At 48.2% G+C, this 11675-nt stretch overlaps 1 protein-coding gene across 4 annotated transcripts in view; it reads right to left on the bottom strand.

The window, feature by feature from the left end:
- Positions 1-11675, bottom strand: part of SLIT3 (slit guidance ligand 3) — a 758707-nt gene that overhangs the window by 377836 nt on the left and 369196 nt on the right. The window lies entirely within an intron of this gene.

Raw genomic sequence — 11675 nt, forward strand, 5'->3', positions numbered from 1 at the left:
CCACGGGGTCGCAAACAGTTGGACAGGACTGAGCAAACACAGCCATGGAAAGAAAGATACCCACCTGCCGGTTATGACAACCTCGTGCATACTGGAAGCCTTTGACAAACACTCACCAACCGACTGCTCAATAACAATCCTGAGAAACTACTTCAGCTCCAGTTCTAAAGCTTTTCTTGAATAACTTCCCTGACTAATCTGCCGTTTGTTTAACCCTTTTTAGTGAATTCTGCGCTGACTGCACAAGGTCCCCCTAAGAAATCTCTATGTCAGAGGCATATAAATAACACCATTCAATTGAAAAAAATGCTTTTCTGCAAGTACATCATATTTTTCACATTTCAAGCCACTCACCTTTTTCTAAATGCTTTGCTATTTTTTTCATTGACGTGTAGCTGATTTACAATATTGTGTTATTTTCATGTATACAGCATAGTGAGTCAGGTTTTTTTGAAGATTATATTCCATTATAGGTTATGACAAAATATTGAATATACTTACCTGTATTACACAGTATTTTGCTTATCTATTTTAGGTACAGTAGACTGTATCTGTTAATCTCATACTCCTAATTTACACCCCGCCCCACCTTTGGTAACCATGTTTCTTTTCTGTCTACGAGTCTGTTCGTTATCAGATTCATTTATATTATTTTTTAGGTTCCACGTATAAGTGATATCATGTAGTACTTGTCTTTCTCTGACTCATTTTACTATAAATGCTTTGCTAGTTTTTAATGAAGTCTGAGGGGAATAAAATGAAAAAGTCTCAGCCAACATTTTACAAGTTCGTCACAACTGGTGCCACTCTGTCACTAATTTTTTGAACCTGTATCTTCTCTATATGATCCTGAGAAAATAAAAAGCTCTCAAACTAGCCCTCTTGACTAATTTTCAATCACCCACACCTACTAAATCATTAAAAATCCACCTTCTCTTTGAAATAAAGGGATAGTCTCCCCTCAACTCTTTCAAATTTGGCCTTAAAGAGTAAGATAAAAACGCAAAATAATTATAAGAGGTACTGCACATTTGCTGCTTATATCTTTTTTTTTTTTTCCTCTTCAAGTGTTTACAATGGGGCATTTCAACTTGTTATGAGTGGGAATGAGAAAGTGAAATAGACTAGAAACAGAGCAATTTCATTTTTCTGTCAGCATCTCCTGACAGGCCAAAGATAAACCTCATAAACTGTGAAAAATGAACAGTTCTTGGTTTTGATAACCTAAGCCGGGAGGAGGACCGAGGAGCTCCTATCTCTGAAACCCAGGGGTTTATCTCACTTGTTTTTCAATGATTAATCCCAAACTTATCCTATTTCGTCAACAACGTCAAGGAGCCCAAAGGGAAGTTTTAGACCCCTGGCTCCAGCTCCTCTCTGTGTCCAGGCTTACTGGTGCCAAATGAAGTGGTAATTAACCCAAAGTCCCCCCTTCCTGACATGCAGACTTGCAAGGCAACAACAGCCCAGGGAGGGAAGACCCCAGTGGGAACTGCCAACAGCAGATTTGTAGAGGGTGAGGGCTCCAGAGAGGAATGAGCAGGACAGGATGCAGAGACAATTGCACCAGCAAAAGCAGCGAGGCAGAAAGGAGCATGGAATGTGAGTGGGAGCTGGGGAGGACCGTGCAAACAACGGTCTGGCAGGAGAGAAGAGCTTCCAAAGTGGAAACAGCAGAGAGAACGTCAGGTAGAAGGCTGGGCTTGAAAATCCAGTTGAAGGAGTTTGGGGGTAATGTGGTGGCCATAGGGAGCCATCACGTGTTCTAGAGCAGGGGAGTTTCATGATCTGAGTGGGCATCAGGAGGACAATGGTGTCCAGGCAGCTGATGGAAGAGGTGAGGGTCAGGGCGTCTAATTTAGGAACATTTCAGTAATTGGGGCAGGAAGTGAAGAGGGCTGGATTCAAACTTTCCTCATGGCCCAGTGGTTAGGAACCCACCTGCCAATGCAGGGGACATGGGTTTGATCCCTGATCCGGGAAGATTCCACATGCCACAGGGCAGCTAAGCCTGTGGGCCACAACTGCTGAAGCCCCTGCACCCTAGAGGCTGAGCTCCGCAGCAAGAAAAGCCACCACGGTGAGAAGCCCGCACCGCAGCAACGAGCAGCCCCTGCCCCCTAGAGAAGTGCTGTGCACAGAGACAGACGCAAGCAGCCAGAAGTAACTACGTAAAGAGACATGTTTAAAAGAAGGCTGAGTTCTCCCGGGTTTTTCCCCTTGATTCAAGTATTTCCCCATTCAGAACTAGTGACTTCTGCCATAGATGCATACAACTTACGCCACTATAGACTTAACTCCTTTTATCCGTATCCACTTGACGTCTAGGTTTACTTATATAATCTGTTTTAGCCTCACCTTGATCTGTAGTATCTGTGAAATCGTAAACTTGACATATGAGTTGACGTTTTTCTAACGCACGTGAAAACAAGCCCATGGTTAGTAAAGGAAGAAGTTGGTCTGTGCTGCACCTCAAGCCCCCTCAAACCACTATGGGGCAGATATGCTTTGAAGAAAGTCGCCTTAGTTCATGGGTTCTTAAGCTTACTGAGGTCACAGACCTCTTTGGTTACCTACTAAAACCCACAGACCCCTTCCCAGAAAACTGAGAGTCTGCCTGCACACACACGATTTTGTACATCATTTCTGACTGTCATTGTCCCTTGGGTTCAAACCCTCGTGACTTATCCGGGGCTGGCAGAATGTGAACCTCAGCTTCCCAGCAGGCCAGGTTACTTGGCAAATCTTCCCAGAGCTCACTGTGGCTTTGGAGCCCTTCCAGGAGCTTGCAATATCTTCTGGGGGGTGTCTGACGCCCTCAGTTTCCAGAATGTTCTGAAGCCAAAGCCACTGCTAATGGCTCCTCAGACACCCTTGCTCTCTTCTGAGGCTCCAAGCAGACAGTTGCCACAAGGAGACTCTGATCTTCATGGGCCTGCACCACCCCCGACCCCAGGGTTAACCTGGACACGGCTGGGCTGGCCCCAGGGAGGTGGGCTGAGCTGTTCCTTTCGGTTCCCCAGCCTGTTGCTGAGAGAAGCATTCGGTCTCACCCATGGCCTGTGATTGCTCTGTCAAATCAATTCGAGAGACTATAAAGATATAAGAGCTGAACAGCACCAGCAGGAGACTCCATTTTTTTTCCTGGAAGGCTTTTTGCCAGATAAAACAAGACTAAATATGAAATGGCTTCATATTCCAAGCATGAACTAATGTTGGGGTTGCAGCTGATAAGTAAAGAACAGCTAAACAGACTTTGACACTATGACTCTGCAGAGGGCAACGCTCTCCCTGGAAGTGGGGGTGTGGGGATTTATCGGGACTGTTGGGGAGAGAGCTGTCTGGAAGAGGTTCCTCCCTCATAAAAAACCCAGGCCCCTGCTGACCGATTCTCACATTAGGAAAACATTGGTAAATCATCAGCATAATCCAAGAATTATTCCCTTCCTCGGCGCTGAGCACCAGGGCCCTTCTTTTCTTATCTGGTTCTAATTTTCTTCATGGATGCTGCTCCTAATTCATTAATTGAAAGGATTTTTGGCTAGAAGCCCATGACCCTCCTGGAACAAAAAACATAAAATCGTAGGGGCTGATCTTCTGTGGGTCTAAGAGAAGCCAAAGTGGATGGGGCCGGTTGCTTTGGCGTCCCTGCTGGGTTCGGTTTGGACCCCTGAGGCACAGGTGTAGGGAACTGGCTGCCTGGAGATCTTCCCTAGCCAGGGAACCATGGTAAATCACTAGCTTTCTGAATGTCCCCTGGAGAACATACATGATCATATAAGGCTTTTAAGATCAATCGTAATAGACACCCAACAATTTGTTTTTCTTTGGCTGCTTTTACTGTCCCCTCTGGATCTTCCTATAATGCTGGGTCTGATACTACTCAGCATGACAAGGAGGTAAGAGAAGGAGCTTTGGGGTCTAACAACGGACCTGAATCAAAATATGCCTCCATGCCTTCCTAACTGTGTGGCTTTGGGCATGTGGATTAATCCCTCTGGGCTTCAGTTTCTGTGAAAGCTCAAGAAATCGAGTAACTGCATTACAGAACGGCTATGAGGCTTGCATGAGATGATGCATGTGAAATAGATCGGCGAGCTCTTGGTACATGGTAGCTCTCAACAAACAGTAAGAATCACCACCACCACCACCACCACCATCACCAGTATCTTCCCTGATGACCTGGGCCGGGTTGAAAGAGAACAAAGACGTGGGGTTCAACTCAACTCAGTGTCATTTAGAGTGGATTTGCCAATGGCATTCGTGATGGTACCAGCATGTACAATCCCCAGTTTCACCCTTGAGCTGGATAAGCAGGATGTGGGAGACGACATGGCTGTCATGTTCTTCCATTCATTTACTCCCTCGCTCAACAAATATGGTACCTACTGTGTTCCAGACACTTTCCTAAGGTGGTAGATACAGCTATACGCTGGACAGACATAAGCCTTGTCCTGAGGGGTATAGTCCCTCCGCCTCTCAGCTGTAACACAGCGCAGGATGCCGCAAAAGCAGCCCTTACCAATCGAGGTTAGTTTCACCACCGAATGGCAGCATACAGACGTGTCCAGGGCCACAGCAACTCCACCCAAAATGCCCATAGGAAATTCAACAGATGCTTTTGCTGACATCTCCTCAATACCAGGTACTGCACTAGTCCTGGGAACACCTTGGTGGACAAAGCAGGCCCAGGCCCAGATCCTGAGGTGAGGGCCGTTGTCTAAGCGGAGGGAGACGGCAGCCAAGAAAACAGTCGCGCTACCAGTGGCAAGGCCTGGTCCGCAAGGCAGCTGCTGCGTCACTGAATCTCAAAGCCATACAGCACTGCACTCACCAGGCAGGTCATCTTCTGAAGCCGGGTACATACTTAACTTTAAACCAACTCTGCATGCTCTGGTCACCTATTTCATTTAGGGGATAATCACAAAAGTAAAGAAACCAAAAGACTCACAGATACAGAGAAGAAATTAGTGGTTACCAGTGGTGGGAGGAGCAGGGGAGTAAGGGGTGTAAGCTACCTGGAGTATGATCGGCTCGAGGATGCGTTACACACAGAGAAAACATAGCCAGCATTTTGCAATAATTGTAAATGGAAAGTAACCTTTCAAATTGTATAAAAAGTTTTTAAAAATCTAATAAAAAATAAGGACAGCAAAGATTACTTTTGCCACCGAAGAGGCGGGCTAGCAGTTAGAGTGTGAGGGCGCCGGCCTTGGATCCTGCTGTCCATCTGGCTGATCCCCTACTCCTCACAGCACAGCCCCCGCGGGATCCATTAGGAATCCACCCCCCGCTCTTTCTCACCAGCCCCAAACCTCCCACACTAGCACATAAGCTGTGGTCTGGGACTAAGAGGGTTTTGTTTTTTAAACAGTTAAATCTTTCATTGCAGACCAATTAAAATTTAAAGACTCTCTCTCCTCCCCCCAACCTCTCTCTCTCTCCCTCTTTCACACACACACAGACACACACACACTCACACACACACTTCCACCTCTCTGAGCACAAAGAGCTGAAGATAGCCTGGTGTTTACTATTAGAAACAGGATTTGAAAACCCACTGAGAGAAATCCTGGCTCTTCACCTTCGCTTGTCTTTTTCCTGCTCAAACTTTTCCTGAATGAGAGATTGCTCCGCCAGGAACCCTGAGTGTCCACCCCCAAAGCAGCCTGTGGGTGGAGGATGCAGCCCATCTCCCTGGCCCCCGAGGCTGTCTGGCAGAGCGTGAGCAGGCACCTGCGGTGTCCACGAAGTGGCGGAGCGCCCGGCAGGCCAGGCGTCTGCTGTCCCCCTGCCCTGCCCGCCCCACCCCCCCAGCATCTGCCTGCATGTCTCCCTGGCCTCCTCGTCTATCATCACACGTCACTGGCAGTACCAGGGAACCCTTCCTGATCATCCAGGAGGAAGGGGAAGTGCATTAAGCTACCCCTCTAGCCCCAACCTCATTCCACATGGTCTCTGTTCTCAAAGCAATGGACTTTTAAAATAAGATCAGGTAGAGAAGCTAGAGAAGGTCTCACACACACACACACATGTTTTACTTTCAGAGCTCTCGGGTTCCCCGTGGCATCTCTTGCTAGAATTCTCAGTCAGGGAAGTCACCCTTTGGTATTAATTTGGACATAAAATTTCCCTCATCTCCCATTCCCCCTCTTGCCTTAGAAGGTCCCAAACAGTGACCTCCTTGGAGGCAGTCAGCCTGAGGCTCTGGTGCTGGGCTTCATGGGGTCCCATCCTGGGGAACTGGCCACTTTCCTGAGGATTAGTGGGTGGCGAGCAGTCATCCCGTCATGATCCTGGGTGTACACTCCCAGCTCTGGACGGTTCGTGGTGAAGTGATGAAAACTTTGTCTTTCTCCTGGCTAAAGACCGTATAAGGACAGATCAAGATTGAAAGGCAAAAACAACATCCATTCTTGGTGATGGAAAGAAATCATCTCTGGCAGGATGTGAGTTAGAGAAAAGTCTGGGCCCCATGGAAAAAGGGATCTTGAGACTCCTATAAAACAAGGCAAATGGGGTGACTCATCTCAGGGTCAGGGTGTAATCTGTGCTGTGGAGCTGTGAGGCTGGAAGCAGCCAAGAGAAAGGAGAGCAGATGCTCCTAGTCAAGGGGGCTGGGTTCTCTGGCCACACAGGGGAACACGGAGACTTGGGAAGAGGCCAGAGAAATTCAATGAACAAGTGGTCCTGGCCAGGCCCACCACTTCACTAAGGAAGAAGGGCTCCCTGCTCAGCTACTGACATCCACTGTAGGTCTAGACCAGGTACCTGGTCCGTTGAGGTCTCGCTGTGCGTATGCTAAGTCGCTTCAGTCATGTCCCACTCTTTGAGATCCCATGGATTGTAGGCGGTCAGGCTCCTCAGTCCAAGGAATTCTCCATGCAAGAATACTGGAGTGTGTTGCCATACCCTTCTCCAGGGGACATTCCCAACTCAGGGATCGAACCCACATCTCCTGTGTCTCTTGCATTAGCAGGTGGGTTCTTCACCACTAGTGCCGCCTGGGAAGCTCTGACGTCTCTGTGTGTTAGACGCTCTGCGACCCCACGGGCTCCCTTACACTGCACTGGCAGGCGGGCTCTTTTTCTCTAGCGTCACCTGGGAAGCCCCTAAGTCTCAGTGTCCCCCTTTAAATTTGGAAATCTTCCTGCCCTTCCTTTGTCTCACAGATGGGTGATTCCGAAAGCACTAATGGCAGGCTTTCACTGCGCCCTCAGCATACACCAGGGGCTGTGCACGCATGTTTCACGAGACTCTCACGCCAAGACCCGGGGAGCTTAATGCATGAGCTAACCACTTGCCTTTCACTAACAAGGATGCTGACATTCAGAGATGAGCTAACTTGTCTGAGGTGACGATACTGATAAGTGGTCAAGTCAGGGTGTGAGCAAAGGCAGATGGCCTTTCTGCATCCCTGGTAACATTTCAATGTGAACACACTTTACTGCTCTTTTTAGAAGAAACCAGGAAAGGTAAATGAGGAGAGAGAGCGTGATTGCCTTGGAACAGAAAGCGAGTGTAAGAGATCCTCCAAAGGCGTCAAAACAGAACAGCGTCCTCCTCCCCTTGAAAACTGCATTCCACATCGTGTGCTCCCCGTTACCTTCGGAGATCCTCAGCCTGTTAATTCACTTTCCAGACCCTGTGTAGCTGTGTCTCTGGGTGATCGTAACTCGGGTGAGTCAGCTGACAAAGTCTGCGAGCGCTCGGAAAGATGTCATTAGTTGGAAATGGTGCCGAGTGTCACACAGGGAGTCTGTTTGCAAACACCGTCCTCTCCCCTCGTCGAAGAGCCGCGCTCCATGTGTCCATGGGCTGCTTCCCACGCCGCCTCTCTGCGCTGGCTGCTCCAGCCCGCCCAGCCTGTGCCACAAAGGGTAGCCAACAGGAACCCACAGCAGTGCCATCGCTCTGCTGCTGTCACGAAGGGCAGCCCACTTTCCCGAGGATCCAGATGGGGACAGCCCTGCCAGATCCCACACTGCACTAAGCTTGAAGCCACCAAGACACGTTCAACAAACACTCGCTGAGCCCTATTTCAGGTCAGATAGCAGACATGATAAAGCAGGGTGCCTATCGCCCCCAGGCCAAATGTTAAATGTAGGGCAGGAAAAGACCAGCAAAGAAGCACCATATTATAAGCTGTCATTAAATACATACTAAATGAGCACCATTTTAACTGTGGCTGGAACATACTTTGAACTATTCATTTGTATTTATTTCTCATCAATTTTCTCCTTTCCTCTGGTCCTTTCTCAAGCAAGTAGTCAATCAGCTTTGTCTTCATTCCCTTAGAAACGGTAGGGTACAAGCTGCCTACAAGACTATCTCACATCAATATTCCAAAACCTGAGGCTCAGAGTTGCTTCAGCAGGATTTATGGAGGAGGAGGTAATAGAGGATTGGGAGGAAGAAGCAAAGTGAACTGGAGAAAGCCAAGGTCGAGAGCAGCTTCCACCCAGAATACAAAGAAATGTCCCTGGGTTGGTGGGGAGGTAGGGCAAGTATGAGAGGGAGAAGGGGTGAGAGAAGCAGAGAGAGGGAGAGGGAGAGAAGAGAGACACTGACCCTAGGTTAGGACCACTGAGGGCTCAGGCAAAGAGGACTTAGCCTCTCTACTCCTGCCTAGCGAGGCCCCAGTGAGCAATGGCTGTGTCACATCTCTAGGTTAATGCAGCACCAAAGGTGATTCTGTAAAAACAATTCTCCTGTTGCCCATGTGACTATAGAGAGCTGCCACCCTACAGAAGCAATAAGATGCGCCCCAAAGGTCACTTGCTTGGCTTCTGCTTACTTTGATGCTGCACAAGTCCCTAGAGCTGTGGCCCAAGCAACTCCTACCAGTTTCCTGGTGGCCTAAAGGGATAGTGCTAAGGTTGCCAGACACTATACAGGATGCCTCGTATTGGGGGTCCTATATTTTATTTACTAAGCGAGGAAACCCTAGATTGGGATGGACAATTGAAATTAAGGTGATAGAAACAATGTGGATGAAAATGTGTACCAGAATTTGCAGAACTGATTGTGTGGATTGAGAGACACACCTGTTTGAACACAATGCCTTTTTTTTTTTTTTACAGTGCTTTAATTTTTATTCCCAGGTGGCTCTAATGGTAAAGAATCCGCCTGCCAATGCAAAAGACTCAGGTTCGATCCCTGGGCCAGAAGATGCCCTGGAGTAGGAAATGGCAACCCACTCCAGTTTTTTCGCCTAGAGAATCCCATGGACAAGGAAGCCTGGCAGGCTGCAGTCCGTGGGGTCACAAAGAGTCGGACATGACTCAGCACACACATACACACTGCAGACCCCAGAGGGGACAAGGCTGAGGCGTGATTGTCCAGCAAACTTAAGACAGCCACTGCCAGTGGTGGGGAGAGGCCTCTGTCAGAGCTCCGGTGTCTGCACATCCTAAAAGCTCTCCTTGGGAGAAGGCAATGGCACCCCACTCCAGTACCCTTGCCTGGAAAATCCCATGGATGGAGGAGCCTGGTAGGCTGCAGTCCATGGGGTCGCTAGAGTTGGACACGACTGAGCAACATCACTTTCACTTTTCACTTTCAAGCAATGGGGAAGGAAAGGGCAACCCACTTCAGTGTTCTTGCCTGGAGAATCCCAGGGACGGGGGAGCCTGGTGGGCTACCATCTATGGGGTCGCACAGAGTCGGACACGACTGAAGTGACTCAGCAGCAGTAGCAGCAGCAAAAGTTCTCCTTATGGACAGCAGGTCAGAGGGAAGGGAAAAATGCAACCAGACTTGAAAAGTTGCCTGGTGCTGCTGTCAGCAAATGGACTGCAGCTGTTTTTGCCATTTCAAAAGCTGGTGCTCCCGCTTTTTTAAAAAGTATGTTGTAGGAAATAAAGAATAGGATTGTGGGGAAGCCCCCTACCACCACCCACTTTGATAAAAATTTCATTTTTCACTCTACATAAGAGACTTTAAGGGCAGGGAATTTTCTTTTCTTTTTCTTTTTGAAGTGTTGAAATATAAGGAACCAGTTTTATTTTCATTTTTTATTCATTGTACTTATATTTAAAAAAAATTTAAATTGGAGTATAGTTGCTTTACAATGTTGTGTTAATTTCTGCTGTATAACAATGTGAATCAGCTGTATGTATACATAAGTGTGCGTTGCTAAATCACTTCAGTCGCATCTGACTCTTTGTGACCCTATGGACTGTAGCTTGCCAGGCTCCTCTGTCCATGGGATTCGTGTTTCTTTCATCTCCTGCATTGGCAGGCAGGTTCTTTACCACTAGCCCACCTGGGGGGCTCATGTATACACACATCCCCCCACTTTAAGCCTCCATCCCTCTCACTCCCCTATTCCATCCCTCTGGTCATCACAGAGGACCGAGCTGAGCTCCCTGGGCTACACAGCAAATCCCTGCTGGCTGGCTGTCTCACACATGGTAATGTATATGATTCAGTGCTACCCTCTCAATTCATCCTATCGTCTCCTCCCCTGTGTCTGCAAGTCCGTTCTCTATGTCTACATTTCTATTACTGTCCTGCAAATTATTCTTTGTACTTTGGTATGTTGTAAATATTATTTATTATCCACTAAATACAAACAACAGTAACTCTTCACTATGAGTGGAAGCCATTTCGGGAGTGTGAGAAAAGGGCATCTTCTAGGTTGGGACATGAGAAAAGGATTTTGATGATCACCAAAACACTCCTTACAGATGTCTGCTTTGCTAAGTTTCCAACACAAAATGAAGTGGAGCTCTGCACCTGATAACTGCATTTGAGCCTCTCTTTCGAAGGTCTCACTGACGGCAGCCCGTGGCCTGGGACACATCGTCTAAGGAGCCGGAGCCCACACTGCGTCCATGTCAGGACTCAGTCGCCGTAGCTGGGCAGGTGAGTCCTGCTCAGAGCTCCTTCTCATCAGCCCAGCTCAGCACTGAACTCAGCCCAGGATCTCAAGTTCCCTTCCTCCGCCTGGGGCTGGTGACTTTTAAACGTGGAGGCTCTGCTAAGCACTGGGATTTCATTAAGGGCCCCGTTAAAATTTACTAGAGTTAAATAAAGAAAAGACCCAGCCTTGGAAATTATTCTTCAGCCGTGTCTCTCCCTCTCCTCGCTTCCCACCCCAAGCCTCAATCCCACTTATTCACCCATTAGATGGCCAGCAATTGAGCTAATTCTGGAAAGATGCCCATATCGAATGTCTTTAGAAATCTCTTCAGAAAATGCCTTTAGGAAGGCAGGTCACCTCTTCCCATCTGGCTTACTCTGGCAGACCTGGGCACCTTCACAAGGAGACAGTGAAATAAAGCCGTATCAGACGAGGATACATCCTGGCCATTGCCTTGCTTTCTGGATGACCCTGGGCTTGCTTCTTAACCTCTCTGAGTCTCACTCTCTGCATCCGTAAGATGGGAAGAGCGCTCTGAAGTGTTGTATAGCACGTTAAGACGTTAGACCAGACAACGCGTGTCAGCCGCTTAACCCAGCGTCTAGCACTCAGCCAGTGCCGGAAGCGGGAGCCACGGACAGGGGTCTTCCAAGGGCACCACCTGCCTTTCTTGTCACACTGGTGCAGCCTGTGTTTAAGAGAAGCTTTGCCAGGTGCATGGGAGAGCTAAGGAGAGGGGAAAATGTGTTCACACTCCTGGAGTCAAAAGTTGTCCCATCCTTCTGTGATGTCATAATCGGAGCTGCAG

This window comes from Bos taurus, chromosome 20 (genome assembly GCF_002263795.3).
Source record: "Bos taurus isolate L1 Dominette 01449 registration number 42190680 breed Hereford chromosome 20, ARS-UCD2.0, whole genome shotgun sequence".
Lineage (NCBI taxonomy): Eukaryota > Metazoa > Chordata > Mammalia > Artiodactyla > Bovidae > Bos > Bos taurus.